This window comes from Polyodon spathula, chromosome 6 (assembly GCF_017654505.1).
Source record: "Polyodon spathula isolate WHYD16114869_AA chromosome 6, ASM1765450v1, whole genome shotgun sequence".
Taxonomy (NCBI): domain Eukaryota; kingdom Metazoa; phylum Chordata; class Actinopteri; order Acipenseriformes; family Polyodontidae; genus Polyodon; species Polyodon spathula.
Genome location: NC_054539.1, coordinates 45,853,234 through 45,867,421, shown reverse-complemented (window position 1 = coordinate 45,867,421; position 14,188 = coordinate 45,853,234). Strand labels below are relative to the sequence as shown.

The 14,188-nt window shown below is 35.8% G+C and overlaps 1 pseudogene; it reads left to right on the top strand.

Annotated features, from left to right (window-relative positions):
* The first annotated feature begins 1,269 nt into the window (after positions 1–1,269).
* On the top strand, positions 1,270–13,444 carry LOC121317683 (annotated as a pseudogene).
* Positions 13,445–14,188: the final 744 nt, after the last annotated feature.

Genomic DNA, 14,188 nt, shown 5'->3' with positions numbered 1-14,188 from the left:
TATTTTATTCTGAACTGCATGACATTTTAATAAGCTTGCTATTTTAAACGAATGGCATATGATTTATGTTGCAGCCTCCATGATGTATGGGGGGTGTCACAGTTTTATTGAATGAATGGCTCAGGGTAAGATGATGGTAACCATTAAGATAATCAATTGTAATAGTAAATTGAGATACTGTAATAAAAGCAATAAGATAATATTCCACAGTACAGTACTCTCGTTCATCCTCTACTTATTGCTATAGTAAATTACATCAGAACATGTTATTATGAGGATTATATAACAAAAATACAATTATGGCTCCACAAGGGAACAGCCATGTGCTTATGGTCAGCTATTTGCTTATTAATTGTATAATTACCACCTAATACTTTTAATAAAAAAAAATGGGTTATACTGTTTTGACAAATATATTAATTAAAGTATCATTACTTTTACATTACTGTTCATGTATAATGTGCTTGATCATGCCTTCATTATGCCTTTACTTTTCTATAGTACACTTTTTACATTTTACCCCAGTATACTGCAGCAAATTTGCAAGAGAAACAAATAACAAATTGACAACTTAAAGGTATTAATGTAACTGTTTTCTAGAAAGAACACTGTACAAATTGCTCTGTTCTGCAAGAATACACTAGAAAGCTGAGTATAGTTTCTGCCATTTACTAAAAAAGTTCTCTTAGAATCACTGACAACACGTAATGTTTTTTAATATGGTCGTATGATTCTTTACCAATGAAGGCAACATGAAGTGAATAACACCTTTTTTACCAGCTGCTGCAGATACATCCAGTGCTTCCAGTGCCTACCAGCACTGTCATTGAATGCACACAAATTAAAAGTCTTTATCCTTGCCACTCTCCAAAAAAGATCATAGCTAGCTTTTCATACTGGAACATGTGGCATGCTTTGCCACCAAAGAAATCCCACCTCAAAACAGCTTTGTGAAAATCAAAAACAATTGTAGAACAAAAAATTTGACACAGCAAATGGTTTCCCTTTATAATCCTGTCATCGATGGGTTTCTCCTTTGCATTTCAGAGTCACAACATGCTGACAAACTCTGGAAGGAACAAACACATGGGTAGATGGTGTGACTCTTTAAACTTTGCAGTTATTTTGCAGAAACGCAAAGGGGTCACTCTTTAGTTTAACATGCATCAACAGAGGGTGAACATCTGTTTAAACATTCCCATGTTCCACAGGCTAAAGGGGGTTCAGAAGATCAACAGTTCTTGAAAGGAAGCAGGAAAAGAGGAAGGGATGTATAAGACAAGTTGCTTACATGAAGTGCACAAGGAAAAATATGAATGGCCAGACACTTTTACAGATCATAAAATCCCAGAAGTGTCCAGCTTGGGGTGTGCTGTTCAAGGATGGGAAGGTTTACAAGAGCTGAACAACCGGTTTGCCAAGTACATTAGCCAGGCCCGAGTGCTGGAACACAGAAATGCCATCTTCAGAAAGCAGCTGGAGACTCTTCAGAGGATGGATGAGCTCTCTGAAGGATGCTGAGCGAATGCTGGATGAGTTTCAAAATAAGTAAGTTGTCGTTGACTAAAACAACCATTTCACATCTCCAGGACAGTTTAATATAGCCCATTTATAGTCTTATATGTATACTTTTCTCTGAGCTTGAACTGTGTAGTATGCTATTAATGGATCTGTTAATTGTAATTTTGAACCCAATGCAGCCCACATGCCTTAAGCTAGTGGGTGACGTGCAGTAGGTTAAGACAAAAAGAGAAAATGAGCTATATTATATGGATCAGACTACAGTATATGGATTAGTGGGCTTTCATCCAGGGATATTCCATACATGTGAATAACCCATACTCTGGGGAATACAGTGTAAACATGATTATATACATAATATGTGTTTTAATTTTTATTTTTAACTGTTTTTAAAATTCTTTTCACCCAGATAAAGTTCCCAAATCAGACATTACAACTCGGATATTACATTTAGAGGCTCATGACTAGTCTGTTTTTCAGTTTAGAATTGTAGCCTAAATGTTATTTTTCTTTTTGGGTAAAAATAACACAAATAATGATTTTGAAAAACCCATTGAATTATATCACAGTAAATCCTATGAAAGACAGTTTGGTAGGAATGCAGCTTTTTCTTCAATAATAATAATAGAATGTCCATTTTATCATAATTATATTAGGCTAACATTATGCGAGTATTTGCTATGACTACACATAACAGGACTAAAAATATTAATTTGTAATATTCATATTCATGTTTAATTAATGCTGTTTTGGAATTTTCAGATATAGGAATGGATTTGAATAGCAGCAGCAGCTTTGAGGGACACTGGAGCAGTTTAACAAGGTAGAGCTTTCTGTTGTGAAAACCAAGTAGTCACAGGTCAGGATGACGTATATTCAGATAGAAACCCATACTGGCTTATAGAAAGCTTTTGTAGTTTACCAATGTAAAATCATATAGTAATGAAGAAAATCTCAGTACAGCCATAGTAAAAACCATAGCTGTGAAATTACCAGAGTGACAGATACATTGTTAGGTGTGAGACAAAGCATTGTGAAAGTTATGGTAAACCTTGGTAAAGCAGAACGAATGTACAGTATACAGTAGGCATTATGAAAGCATGGTAATCTTTAAATTTACAAAGCAAATATATGTGAAATGGCCCAGGGAATCCTTCTTTGTGGCAAACTGTTCTCATATTAAGCAGTTAAAAGTAATTTGTTAAAAGTAACTGCTATAAGTTTTTCATGAACAAATATTTCAAATTGCTAAAGTGCTTCAGTTTTTTTTTTTTTTTATAGATTGTTTGTTAAAGAAGAAAATAAGAAAGTTTACAAACGAGAGGAGGTCATTCGGCCCATCTTGCTCGTTTGGTTGTTAGTAGCTTATTGATCCGAAAATCTCATCAAGCAGCTTCTTGAAGGATCCCAGGGTGTCAGCTTCAACAACATTACAAAAAAAAAAAAAGAAACACTTGCTATTCTCAGGTATTCTCCCATCCAAGTACTAACCAAGCCCAATGTTGCTTAGCTTTTTAGCTTCTGAGATGAGACAAGATCAGGCTTATTCAAGGTGGTGCCAGAAATAGTATATTTTGCTCTGTGTCATATTAATTAGTGGCTAATGTTCACTAAATGCTTGTATTTAACATGTTTTCTTGAATATTAAGTGTAGGGTACCAATACTTTTGTCTGAAACCGTATTTCCTATTTTCCTGTGACATTTAACTTTAAATGAAGGAGCATGAAGGAGGCCGTACTTGTGAATATGTATAAAAGAAATGTAAGCAATGAGCCACAGGGGTAACATTTCCATGTTTTCCATTTCCATTCATGTGAAGCAATGCACACAAACAATCCATCACAGCACCATGGCAGTGTGTTTTATAGTCTCAGTAGCACTGTAAGGTATTTATTCCAAATGCATTGTGTTACTATTGCTGGCAAACTGTGGTCTGCTAATGTTTACTTTTAATGTAAATGCACTGGCATTATAACGTTATACAAAGTTATTTTTCTAAAGTTTTTGATAAGTACTTAAAAATCTCACTTTGGCAGAGGATTCCATTGCATCAGAGATTTTCAAACTGCGAGGTGCGCCCCCCTAGGTGGGCGTGATGAGGTTATATATTACTGACTGGAAACTTTTTTCTGACTTCCTGGCAATTGTAAAAAGCAGACTCGGTGGGCCTCCAGGATGATTGACTCAATAAACTACCAAGGCAGGGATAATGTTTAATCTGACCAACCCCCTGTTAAATCTGGCCAATCCCCATCCACAGCTCTTGTGTCGTTTCAGAGCTATCGCAGCTCAGCCCTCGTTCATTTGAAAGAGCAGCGGCGGCAGGTTTATAAAATCAAATTAAAAAACTAGATTTAGATGCACCTGCAGTTTATAAATGGGGGGGGGGGGCTTATTTTTTAGTTTCATTTACCTTGTTTTGCTGTGTGCAGAATGTAGAAAACGGACAAACAAGGATGCAACATTTTATTAAATAAATATTTTATTAAGTTATAATAAAGTTGTAATAAAAAACATTAAGCTGGACAAACATTACATTAACATTCTTTACTCTGCTTTTAAATGCGAAAGTAAGGAATTACAGGATTTAAAAGCTCATTTAGTTATTTCACAGAAAAGCACCATCAATTAAACTGATTTTATTACTATTATTATTGTACTATTGTTAATACAGTATACCTTTTATTTCACATACATAAACAAATTGTAATTTCAGTGATCATAGATTAAAAGCACCTTATGCTTTGCTACTAGTAAAACCAGACCATGATATAACCAAAAATGTATACTGTAATAATACTATAATAATAATAATAATAATAGTACAATCTGTATAATTTACGGTGCTTGGCTGTGAAACAATTAAATGGGCTTTTACTTTCTCATTTTAATGTTGAATGAAGAACAAGAATAAGTGACAATGTATTGATGTTAACACAATTACAAATAGTGATTGTAATAAAGTGTATCCATCTTAAAAATATATATTATAACTTTATTAAAGACTAGTCGCTTATTTAAATGTTGCACCTTGGCCAATGTCCCAGCTGCACTGTATTATGATAGAACCTACAGCATGCTCAACGTTACAATATTATTTCTTTTTATCGATTTATTAATTCTAGGAGGCTGATGCTGCTTTGTTAGGGAACCTGGAACTACAGATACAATCTCAGTTTCTGCAAGATGATAGAAATGCCACTAAAGACAGACAAAGAAAGGTAGGTCAGTGATGTCATTAGACTGCCTGACCCTGGAGAATTATAGTTTTGACAAAATACCTTAAAGTAGAGATAAGAGTTTTCTTTGACTTCAGTAAAATGCATGTACCACCATGATCGCTTCCACAGCACAGTGGACCACGCTTGTGAAGCATTGCCAGTAAATACATTAAAGTCCTTCTGGATTGACTAACACAGCAATGCCTATTATGAGACCAAATGCTTTTTTGTTTCCAAGGACAGATTCTCTTGTGATCAAGGACTGAACATCACATTGCCACAAAAAAGAATATACCGTATGCAGTTCCACATAATGAATGAGACACTAATATACAAAAACTGCCGAGAAAGTAGGCTTATATAACAGGTGCTAAAATTTTGTCATTTGTAGATAACCTTGGATTTACTGTAAGTATATTATTGGCATAGGAACATCAAGCCTAATTTAAATATTGATCTAATTAAAGCAAAACTGACAGGTTACAGATAACCCTAGAAAAACATTATATAAATTAAAGCACAGATGGGTTGAGGCACAGTAATTAAGTTTCAACATTTTAGTAGTGGTAACAGGTTTATCTTGCCTTACCTTCAGCCTTGCCTGTCTCCCTGAATGAGCAAGGTAAGCTATAAGTGGATATTAGTTTAGGCACTGTAGTTCAAGATTATTGCAGATAGGAGTCTGTGACTCGAACCATAAATGTATTCTGCATTATGCTTTAAAAATGTATCTAACTTCATGAGTTTTTTGTTTGCCTTTTCTCCTCACAGAACCTTGCTGAAATTCAAACATATGTAAACATTCTCCAACAAATAATCCAAACTACCTCTCATATGTCGAATTTAACAGAGGGAATATCTGAGGTAATCATTTTGAATTTTAATTTCCAGAATTAACTTTTTTAAAAATCCCTAAAACTTGGTTCCAATATTTTACAATAATAATTGAATTGCAAGATAGTCTACTCCAGTTAATTATTATTGAGGTTAAATATTTTAAACATATTTCTAACTTCAAGGGCTGTGCTTATTCATGATAAATTATTGTTTGGCTTAGATTTGATATCAATTAAGAGTTGTATGACTTTAACATAAATTCCATAAGAAATATTAATTAAAATATTAGGTAATGGGTAATTGCACTTCTATTGCAGAGCCTTGTTATAGTGTTAATGCAATTTTACCCCTGTGTCTGTCATTTCAGAGATACAGTATTGAATGACTAAATATACAGTATGTTTTTTTTTGTTTTTTTTTTAATCCCAGGACCAAGAGAAGCCTCTAGCTCAAGAAAAGTGCCTTCCCTGCAAAGCCAGCTGGAGGAATACATTTGTGCCCTATGGCAGTTACAGACCCAGAAACAGAGGCTGCAAACTGAGGTGGGTCGTTGTGGAAGAGAGTGTTTTTAACTGGATTACAGTATTGCCAAATGCCAGTGGGTTCTTTTGAAGGCAATAAAAGCCATACAGATAATATAACTGCAACATAATCTCATTGACACTTCCTTTCCATGGATATTTCTAGAAATACCAATACTGTCTTTCAAAGACTTACTTTTTATTATTGTGTTCCTAGGCAGGCATATACTTTTGGGATATGCCTGCCTAAGGTAGGTATTCACTGAGCATTTTATGTCAGAGCTGCCAATAGGCCCCTCTGTGGAGTGACGTCCTCAGTCCCGCCTGCCGAGGGAATAAATAGTTGCTCCGAGGAGCCCACTTGCTCTTCTGCTTCTCACCTACAGTAAAGTATGCTTCTGTGTAACACTAACCCGAGTGTGTTTTTGAAAGAGCTCCTCTGAGTCAACTGTAAGTGGGTCAAGTGATCGAGGCAGGCGAGAGACATAATGGACCTGAAGGCAAGATGACCCAGGTCCTGGAGTTGTTGGCGTGATTGGTTTACAACCGACTTGACAGGCGCATATTTTCACATTCCTATCCATCCAGTGCACAGGAAATATCTCTGCTTCACTTTCCAGGGGAGCATATTTGAGTTTTCCATGCTACTATTCGGCCTCTCTTTAGCCCCCCGCACCTTTTCGAAGTGCGTGGATGCAATCCTAGCTCCCTTGCGGCTGTAAGGGATCAGGGTGCTGAACTACTTTGCATACTGATTGATTTGTTCCCAGTCTCAGGATGGAGCAGTGGCCTACACGACCACAGTGACATGCCATCTAGCGAGACTAGGTCTCACTCTCAACGAGGCCAGGACTCAATTAATACTGGTGCAGAGTATGGTCTTCTTGGGTCTCCGGCTTGATTCCCTCACCATGTGAGCCTACCTGTGGGATGACAGAGTAGCGGCTATTCAAAACTCTCTGTCCCTGTTTCAACATGGGTCCAAAGTGCAACTGGTATTGTGTCAAAAGCTATTGGGTCTGATGGCCACAGCCTCATCAGCTTTCCAACTGGGGTTACTGCACATGCGTCCCATTCAAGCGTGGCTCAATGCCTTTCGCCTACACCCCAAGCTAGACAGACACTGTCGGCTCTTGGTGTTTCACTCACACTGGTGGAGACAAACCTCCCACCTGCACAAGGGTGTAGTGATGGGTGTAATACACAGCCGTCAATGGTGATGACAGACGCATCCAGCCTGGGTTGGGGTATAACTTTTTTAAGTTTTAAAGTTTACCATCCGATATCACAGTTAGCTAAAGCATAAGTACAATATTTCTACAGCTGCAGAAGAGGCAACAGAATGCTTTTCTTCGTCTCCATGAAGTGACATCTTCAATTTCAATTTCAACCTCTTTCATGTGGTGTCAGGACAGTTCGTTTTAATCGTTTCCAGGAATGTTTTGAGCTTTCACACTTAAGGACAAACGTTCCAAACTCAAACGAACCGTGCCAGGAAACGGAATATCAGCCAAGTGTGAATGAGGCCTGGGATAATGGAAACAGGCTAACGTTACTCATGAACCCTGAGTTCCTACCTAAGGCAAATGGGCTTTTTGGTAAGTGGCGTTCATGTATCTGATTTAATTTGAAGAGCATGAGAACATTTAGAGATGTCCATTTTAGTTATCAGACAATAACTTGAAACTCTGGATTAATACCTTTTCAGGACAGCCCTCAATAATCAATACAGTAGGCTTTGTTAATGTTTCATATTGCGTGTTTTTAATTTAGGAAGGGATGTAATGAGGTACATATGGTGCCAGTACTATGCCCTTTTGGACAATAGTGGACAATTTGGACAATTAAGATCATCTTATGTATTCTAAATATTTGTGGTGCTGGTTTAATATTTGACTTTTAACACACAAAGGCCAAATACATTTTTTTTTTTTTTTTTTTTTTTGTCAGCATATATTGAATTTCCAGTTTAGTGCTCTTATTTCACATCCTTGATTTGAAATAAGGCACATTGATTTGGCTGAATCACAGAAAATACCCTCCATATGTGGAACTATTAAATCTGAGTAAATCTTCTGTGCTTCAGTGACCTCTGGTGGTACAGAATTGCATCCTTTTTATAAATGGTGTAGCTCCTGTGCTTTTCAAATCAATTTCTCGCTATTAGCTGCAATGCATTGTGCTCAACCAAGGACATGCCTTTTCAGTTGGATTACTTCTAACAGTGAATACTTTATTTCCAAACTGAACTAGAAAGCCTAATTTAAAAAATGTAAATGATATAACATGAATGTTCACTGGTATTGATTAACATGGTATTTTATTCATTCTGCAGTTTTGAGTTCTTAGCTATTTAGCGACCATGATCCTAATTAACCCAACAGTGTATCAGTATTTGACAAGCCACCTATATCCATTATAAAATCAATGCAACATCACACAAAATTGAATTCTTAAGTTACTGTACACACAAAATAAAATGTAAATAATGGACTACCAACTTGCCCTGACTGTCAATTTTTTTAATACTTTTCAGTATAAATAATAGCCACAATGTAGTTTAGGGAACCATTAATAACAACAGGATATACTGTAGCAATACAGTATTAAAATACAAATTAAAAATGTATAGAAAAATGACTATCACAACAAGGCGGCTTTTAATAGTGGTGTAATAAACTACTTTCCTATATTTAATGATGTTTGCTAAACATATGTTGCTTTAAACATCATTAGAATGGACTGATAAACTATCATTGTATTTTACAACAGGAATACTTCAGCAACATGTGGATACTGTAGGTTTGAGTTTATAGTTTGCAAACATTTTTCCCCCCCCAGACTTCAGTGCTGGAACAGGCCATCAAGAATACACAGGAGAGTTAAGATGATGAGACTCAGTTGTACAACGAGCAGATTGAAGCTCTCTGCAAAGACATAGAAGAGACTGAAAGGACCTTGGAAAAATACACAAACGAATGCCGGCATCTGGCCATGCACCAAACATCTTTAGAAAATGAACTTGACAGATACAAGAGAATCATTGAGTAAGAAGATAACAGGTAAAAACTGCAAGGAAAAAGAACATTTGCGATCATACATCAGTGGTTTTCTTAGCAGATAATGTGGAGACTGTTATTTGGCTGTTGATGTAATTGCAATTTTTCATTACCTCGATATTTGTTAGTTACAGTATGTGTCTGATAATTATGCTAAATCAGTCCTATCTGATATCATGTAGACACATGCACAGGATAAAGGGCATGTGCTGCAGCATAGAATTCCACAAGATGGCACTAGTTTGGGTTCTAGGCTGCATTCTGACACAGTTAGGTATAGATTATATGGCTGTTGCATTTGTATCTGCAAGATTGGATTATTTATTCTCTGGTCTTTCGTATGTCCAAAGAATCAGTTGTTGCAGAGTTGTACTGATACCTGGTGTACACACTTTTCACCAGTTCTGGCAGCCCTTCATAAGAACATAAGAACATAAGAAAGTTTACAAACGAGAGGAGGCCATTCGGCCCATCTTGCTCGTTTGGTTGTTAGTAGCTTATTGATCCCAAAATCTCATCAAGCAGCTTCTTGAAGGATCCCAGGGTGTCAGCTTCAACAACATTTCTGGGGAGTTGATTCCAGACCCTCACAATTCTCTGTGTAAAAAAGTGTCTCCTATTTTCTGTTCTGAATGCCCCTTTTTCTAAACTCCATTTGTGACCCCTTGTCCTTGTTTCTTTTTTCAGGCTGAAAAAGTCCCTTGGGTCGACACTGTCAATACCTTTTAGAATTTTGAATGCTTGAATTAGGTCGCCACGTAGTCTTCTTTGTTCAAGACTGAACAGATTCAATTCTTTTAGCCTGTCTGCATATGACATGCCTTTTAAGCCCGGAATAATTCTGGTCGCTCTTCTTTGCACTCTTTCTAGAGCAGCAATATCTTTTTTATAGCGAGGTGACCAGAACTGAACACAATATTCAAGATGAGGTCTTACTAGTGCATTGTACTGCCAGTGCAAATTCATTTTAAGATTATGGATTTAACCTACAAGAACATTAGGCTCAAGAACAAGCTCTTCTTCACTGTGTAGTAACACTAAAGGAAACATGCAAAAATACACAATGCAATAACCAACATATCGACTATAAGTGTTTCTAAATGATTTTATGTTGAAATAAGTTTTGTTTATATTCTTATATTCCTTGGTTTTATGTGGGAAATGTTAACATTTTTAAATGTCCCCATTAAGAATAACTGTACTGTTTTTTGAACATATTGGATATTAACCATGTATAGGTGTGAATAGATCTAGTCTAGGTCGGTACCATTAATCACATAGGCAGGGGAGATGCTAGACTTAGAAAAGGAAAGGAGAGATGCATACTATTAGTGATTATACTTATGTGAGAAATATTTGTTGGTACAATGGTGTTAGTTTATATTACCACATATACCACCATTGAGTGTTTTATAGTTATGGATGATATGTTTCTGAAAGGCTATTCCCCTAGACTCAAAAACTCTGTTATAGTTTATCAAGGATTCTGAATCTGTGCCAGTGTTTATCTTCCCACAACTGGTTTGATTTAGCTTTTAAATAAAACATGTCAGGGGCACAATTTCAGATTTCAATAGGGCAGTGCAACTTTAATAATATAAATTTATGTTAAACTTTGATATAGTAATAATAATAATGATATAAATTGCTCAGTGTGAAGACACTCTTTATACCACAAGGACAGGTTCAGAAATCTACATTATAACTCACAGCTGTATAGCACAGGATAGAAAAAATGTGCGTGAAAACATGGGTCGTGTTTTTTTACAAAAAAAAATATCAGTAGCAGCTGATGATCTTTTTGAGAGGTGAAGGCGTATGTTGCTGATTATAATAAAAAGAAAGGTATTAATTTAATTTTACCTCTGTGCTGTATAATGTCTCCAGAGAACACATTAATGTTATTTCAGCACGATGATTTGTACATTATACATTTTATAAGTTTGAATGTTTAGCAATAAATGTACTAAAGCACTGAAAAAGTCCATACAAATAATTGTTTTCAGCTCTCGACATGCATAACACTAAACGCCTTCTTAAAACTGTTTTTGTTTCTCTCTCGCTTTAGGTTGAATTCAGCAATAATTGGCACTCCTATAACCTTGTTTACAACCAATTATCGATACAGCCACACACCCTCAAGAGGGAAAGGTAGGAAGCACAGTCTGGCTCACAAAATGATGTGTTTAATTTATCTTGATTGAAAAGCGTGGGTAGGGAACACAATTTTAAAAAACAGAAATATGCAGCAACAGGTGTACAGCATTCTCTACTTGATTCGCAGCCCACATCAAGTCACACTTTCAAAGCAATTGGTCACCTCAAACCTTAAGTGCTTATTATAGCAGGAACAATAGCCTGCTAATCACACAGTGTGAGATATATCTTGCTTGATAGACTGTAAAGGGCCCTATTCAGAAGTCATGAGTGTCTCAAAAAAAAAAAAAAAAAAATCAAATAATTTACAGTTTGATATTTAGAAACTATGAGCCTACTGTTGGAAATAACTACCTTATTATGTATTTTACATATTCATACTTATAAAATAATTAAGATATGCCTTCTTACTCTGTTTAATTCATAATAAAAGCATACAATTATACTGTACATGTAACACTTACTTTTTATGTTGACCCTGTTCTTGCTAGGTTTTCTGTAAGTGTGGAATCATTCATTCATATTTGCTTTATAAGCATTCCATTGCCATTTCTAAGTAGTTACTAAATAATTACCCTGTTATTAATATAACTTAAACTAAAGAAACATAAACTTCTCTACTGTAAGATAAATGTCAATCTTTTTTCTTAAAATATCACCCAGGCTGTCCAAGATATCACAAGTTCTAAACCAAGGAAGAAAAGCCTTGCCAAAAAGGTCCTGAAAAAAAAGGAAATCACCACAAAAGATATGACAGACAACAGTGCTGAAGAGAAAACAAGACAAGAGGGAGAAGAATATATGGATAAGGAAGAGGTTAGAAAAGAAGAGCATGGGATGCTGTATCAGGACATTGTACCAGAAGATGTGCCAGATGGAATTCAGATCAGCAAAGCTTTTGATTCACTGTGTAACATTGTGATGGAGAAAGTGAGACGATACAAGGAGCCAGAGCCCACTGCAAACTTCTACACCAAAGGGCAGTATGTGCTTGTGACAGGTGAAGCGAGCTACATAGACCCATTCTTCTGTTCATCTAGTCCTTCTGGAGGTCAGGTCATTCTTAAGATCCAGAATGGTATGATGCCTTCAGTTGATCTTTATAAGGCTGGTGACAATGGAAAACCCACTCCTCCCCCCTTATCAATGCCACCGAAAAATGGAAAAGACGATGGAAATCAAGGCAAGGACAATGAGAAGGAGTATGACAAGGGCAAAGGAAGTGATGGGAATAGTGGAATAAATAATAAGCCATGAGCCAATGGAGATAAACCAAAGCCAGCAAGCTTTAAAGACCCAGGACCAAGCATACCACCAAGACATCCACCCAGACAGCGCAGCATGAATGGGAAAGACAACAACCATGATGATGAGAACTGGAGTGACATGCCTTCATTCTCCTCAGTGCCCCCACCAAGAACCAACCCACCACCTGATTCTATGAGCTACGAAAAAGTAGAGGTGGTTGAGTCTGTGGAAAAGCTTTCAGATGATAATAAAGTTCAGGCCTATGAGGAGACCACTGTGATTGTGGAGACCATGACTGAGAAGATGAGCAAGAAAAAAACAAAGAGACAAAAGCTGCTAATTTCCCGTCGTTTTTTTGTGCGATAGCTGTTGAAGCTGAGTCTTTAAGGTGCTTTGCATTGTAATTCACATTTTAGAAATCTGACCTTTACTGTCTAATAAACCTGGGGAAAGAAGATGCAGTGTGTAATGATATGGAACACAGATTCCCCTATTAAATAGAATGCTTCCTGGAGAATGGTATACAGTATTGAACATAGAGTTTTGAATTGTCCATATAGTATATATAATCAGCTATCAGTTTGCAAAATTAGGTTACAGTGATTAGCCTGTACACAGGTTTGCTGTGTATTAAAGAGATTTAAGAAAATAGCGTTTGATTAATTCAAATATACTTTCGGTTCTCCTGTTTATTTAGTTCTATACTCAAAAGAAGAAACTCTGAAATACCTGAAGTCATGCCTAAATATTATGAAAATGTGTCCTATTCACAAAAGTTTTACTGTATTTAATACAAGGTAGCAGAATTATACTTCATTTCTCATTGTAGAAATGTGTGCAAAAATGTATTTGAATCACAATTAAGCACCCTTTGCTTCAAATGAGAAATGATGTACCTATAATGAAGATAGTACTGTAAAGATAACTTATTATAATTATATTAATAATTGAAACTAATAATATTCTAAAGACAGACACATTTATATATGTTTGCTAAAAGTGTTTTCCTCTAAATGTTTTCAGAATTTGTTTTGTCAATTCTGATTTTACAGGGAAGTATTTAAACAGTAAGTCAATCGTTTCTGTCTTTTATAAACTAGTATGAATTCATGTCAATGCTTTTAAAGTCATACAAAAAGAGAATTAAAATGTTTTCAGATTCACTAAATTACTATGCAGGAATAAAACAATTTATTGATCATATAGATGAAGTGTTGTCTTACTAAAGAAGACTACAGTAACAAAAATGATGTATTTAATTATTTTAGGGTTTCAAGATTTGGTACTAGTGCTAATATATATCACTTGGAATTTTTAAACATTTAATGGCAACTACAGTACACTCAAAGCAAAAGCAACACTTGGTGTCAGACTCCACCGGGCTTGAACAATAAATTGTAATACAGTCATATACTTCACAGGCTCTTAACAGTGCCTTGTACAGATTCTGGCCTAGATTCAAACAGAATTGTAGCACTACTATTGCCATTGCTATGGCACATTGATGCTAGAATTTAAACTTAGTGCAGACCTGAATAATACAAAAAATGTGCTGTAATTGCTATTTACTCCATAATGCATTTGTTTTCATACCATAGTGAAATTAAAATAAAAAAAAAAAAA